Below are 4,611 nucleotides of genomic sequence, written 5' to 3'. Positions count from 1 at the left end.
GTCGCGAAATAAATGACATACTGAGCAATTGAGCCAATACTTTTACGAAATGTTGGAGTATTGTTATCTGTGTATAATGCAATTAAGATAAAGTGTATCTAAAAGATAGAAAAAGATTAAAGTGTATCTATTAAAAATAAACTTAAGCGTTAAGCCTATGTAAAAACCGCAAGTAGGTATACCGCATACTATATATATGACAGCCTTAATTTGTATATAATACCATATATCTATACAGAAATTTAAAAAAATTACTAAATTTTTGGATTTATTCTATTTGGTGGTTGTACTTTGTACCTATATAAAGGCGTTGGCAACAAGATATAATAGATATACCACATACGGTATACACTATACAATATAAGTACGTGGTTACGTTGGTATACTTAACGTTGTATCTGCACCAATGACTTCCCAAGGACGCATCTACACAATATAGCTATTCGAAAATAATAAAACATCCTACAGACACATGCGCTACGTTTAATCAACCGAATCCGTAGTGCCGGTTGTGAGTAGTTATAAGAATTTACTGAAATACTTACCATGTCAGGTATAATACATATTATATACATAATATAGTACATTATATATATATAATTATCTTTTATATGTGTGGGAATTGTTTAATTTTTTTCTGTCTTCTGACATCAGCCGTGGCCAATTTATTAACATCCGTTGTTGGAATTCAAATTTATTAAAAATACGTACATATAGTAGTATAGTACCTATTTGATATTAATTTTGCTTTCCAGGAATTGTTAAAAACGTTATGCATAATCGCTGCCCCTATGAAAATAATATTATATAGATAACCCAATCATTCGAATCATTTAGTCGACAACCTTAACGAGCGTCAAATACGATCCATGATGGATGATCTTAAGTTTATTACAATTTCCACATATATAGATTACAACAATCAAGTGATTTTCATCTCTCAATCGTTTTTACTTTTCCATTTTTGCGTCGTATCGTTTTACAATATTCTATGATTCAAATTTTTTAAGACAGCTGGAAATATTTCACACATAATAACTAATAAGTAATAAACAATTGTAATAAAAGTAATTTATTTTACTAATAGACATAAGTAATGAAGTAAGTAGGTTTAATTCATTTTTCTGAAAAAATATTACTCTGAAAAGTGGGCAAATGGGTACCTAAGTTTAATGCCTAATTTATTTTTAAAAGTTTCAAGTACCCAGGAATAATATTTTTCAATTATTAAGTAATTAAAATCGTTATTCTTCATTTAAATATCTAAATTTGTCCAAATTTGAAATTATGATTCTGAAAAAACTATATGTTAATATATTTTTTATAATTTTTGGTTGCAAAATGATTTTTCTACGAAGTGCCTTGTTTTAAATTTTCAGTTTTAAATTATAAAAATGAACATTATACATTTTTAATAAAAAATAATTTACACATTTTCACGGTTTTAACAAAATTGTTAGATTCTAATTTCAGACACTAATAAAAATTATTGTGTTTTTATGCTTAACTTTTTTTAAAATTATATTAATTGCTACTTATAGGAGGAGCTTATTATATTCAATTTTTAAGTTTTTTGATTCTCATGCGAATCCACTTATTAAAAAATTGGCCTCCGCTACTATACCAGGTAATCCCCCAAGACGCCTAAAGCGCAAGTGGTGTCGTGATTTGTTATAGTTATAATAATAATATAAAAAAAAAAAAATTAGTAAATAATTAAGAATTCACAGAAAGTGTCATCAATGGGTGGCTCCTTTCATCAAATTATTTTCCTGTCATATTACTCTTAGCATATATTCTTATTGTATTATGTATTAATGATACAGATTGTATATTACTTGTAAAAAAAAAAAAAAAAAAAAAAAGTTTTTTGATTGATTTGCAAATTAGTTGAAAAAGCGGGTAAATGTCACTCTGCTGTACATAAGGGGGTAGGATGGACCCCTGACTAGAGTAGGTTAAATTTGAATGCAATGATAGGCATCATTGAATACGAAAAACGATTCTGAACGGAGCTGATTTGTCAGTCTAGGATATATTAACAAATATTTTATTTTTCAATTAGGTATAAACATTAAACTATGTATTCTTATAATTTTTTAATCACTATAAGAATAACTTATGAGGAACTTTGTATTAAATTTTCAAGTATTTTGATTGGGCCAAAAAAATTTTATCAACGCTTCAAAAAATTTCACTGAAAATTGCAAGTGTCTATAAATATCTCAAAAAAGTCAAAATATTTTGAAAATTAAATCATGCAAAGAAAATTCCAATCTAAATAACTGGTAAAATTTTCAAGTATCTAGGACTTATACTTTTTGAATAATAACAAATATTTAAAATCGTTTGAGAATAAATCGTTATCGTTACGCTATTTCGTAAAAATTTTAAATTCAAATGCACTTAAAATGTTTCCTATAATGATGCTTCAAGTTTTCTCTATAGCTACTTGAAGAAAAACTTATGGAAAACTTAGTGTTGTATTTTTAATCCTTAGTTATAAACACAAAAAATTTTACGATTTTAGATTCTGAACGGAGCGATGAATGTATTGATTTTACCATGATGTGTGTTTTTTTTTAAATAATCGAGAAAAACAAAATAAAAATTAAGGGAAAAACGGGAAATTTTATGCCCACTAATTTTTTGACAAAATCGATTTTGGTTAAACAAATTACCATAGATACATGCAATTTTCACCGAATGTTTATATAAATATAAGTATATTCTATCCACCATGCAATTTTCAAAAAATTTCGACTTAAGTTGAACTATTCATAGGGCATTTGAAATTTTCGATCATTATTAGTTTTTTTTAAATTAATATCGATAAAAATTTATTTGTTAGGCAGAAAAGCTTGAAAATTTAATACAAGGCTCATTATATATTTTTACAATAGCAATTGAAAAATAAAATAAATATATAGTCACAATTTTTTTTATAAGCATTCAAAGTTTGAATTTTGACAAAATACGTACAAATTACGGCAATGTCCAAATTATCTTAGATAAAAATTCGTAAAAGTTTTTCTTTTTAATTCAAAGATTTGAAAATTTAATACAAGGCTCCTAACATATTTTTACAATAGCAGTTGCAAAATAAAAGGAATACATAGTCACAATTTTTTTTTAAGCATTCTAAGTTTGAGTTTTGACAACATATTATGTAAAAATCACGAAAATTCAGAAATTATTTTAAGCTAGAAATTCATAAAAAATTTTCATTTTATATCTAAGATTTGAAAATTTAATACAAGGCTCATAATATATTTTTACAATAGAAATTGAAAAATAAAAGAAATGCGTACTCACACTTTTTTTTACAAGCATTCAAAGTTTGAATTTTGACAACATATGTAAAAATAACGAAAATTCGAAAATTATTTCAAACTAGAAATCCATAAAAAATTTTCATTTTAAATCTAAGATTTGAAAATTTTTAATAATCTATAATATATCCTAGACAGATAAATTGTCTTCGCTCAGAATCGTTTTTCGTATACAATGATATAATATCATTGGATTCAAATTTAATTCCATCCTTTACAGTAACCCACTTTTAACCTACTGTACAGCAGAGCGACATACACGACATACCCGCTTTTTTCAACTTCAAATTACTTGCAAATTTTCGCGTTTTCGACAGATTTCGTAAAAATTTGAATTACAAACGCTTATAAAAAAAAAAGATGGTGACTAAAGATTTTAAATTTTTTTTAGCTACAATAAAAACAATTCATAAGGAACCTTGTATTAAATTTTTAAGTTTTTTTGGTCATCCAACATTTTTTTACCAACACTTCCAAAAAAAAAATTCTCATAAAAATCGAAAATTTCAGTGGTCTATAAATAACTCAAAAAAAGTTTCTAAAAATTAAACTGTATATAGATAACACAAATATAAAGATTTGGTGAAAATTTCAAGTATTTACAGTGATTAGTTTTTGAATTACAACCTTTTTAAAAATTCAATTTGGTCGAAAACTCTTTTTGTGTAAAAATTCCCGTTTTTTTGGCACATTTTTTTTTCTCGATTTTTTTGAAAACTGCTGGTAAATGTTTACTTTTGACCTCTATAATGCACCAAGGATATTCACTTTTACATTGGAAACCACCCCCAAAATTTGAAATTGAAGCATTATTTCGACTAGTTATGTTGTACACAGACACAAAAAAAACACACACACATCATTGTAAAATCAATACATTCATCACTCCGTTCAGAATCTAAAAAAACTTTGAAATCGAAAATCTGACATGCCTATAAACATCTCAAAAAGGTTTATTAAGGATGTGTTACAAATATATGATATTGATTTTTATTGCTTAAGATTAAAACTTTGACACAAGATTTTTTACAAGTTATAAGTTATAAATATAATAGGTATCTGTTTTACCAAAATATAAAAAAAAATATTACAAACATTGCAGTATTTTTTTATTCAAATCTGGACAAAATTAAATATTTAAACGAAGAATAACAGTTCTATTTATTTTGTTGTAATTTAAAATTATTATTCATGATGTGTTCACAAAATATTAATAATATTATTGCCGATCACTCTAAAAACTCAGATTTGTAATTCCTTATGTCCTGGTGTTTTCATG

The sequence above is a fragment of the Diuraphis noxia genome, unplaced genomic scaffold, assembly GCF_037042655.1.
Source record: "Diuraphis noxia isolate RWA-SAM2 unplaced genomic scaffold, SU_Dnox_SAM2 contig0001, whole genome shotgun sequence".
NCBI classification, from domain to species: domain Eukaryota; kingdom Metazoa; phylum Arthropoda; class Insecta; order Hemiptera; family Aphididae; genus Diuraphis; species Diuraphis noxia.
Note: the sequence above shows the minus strand (reverse complement) of the source record.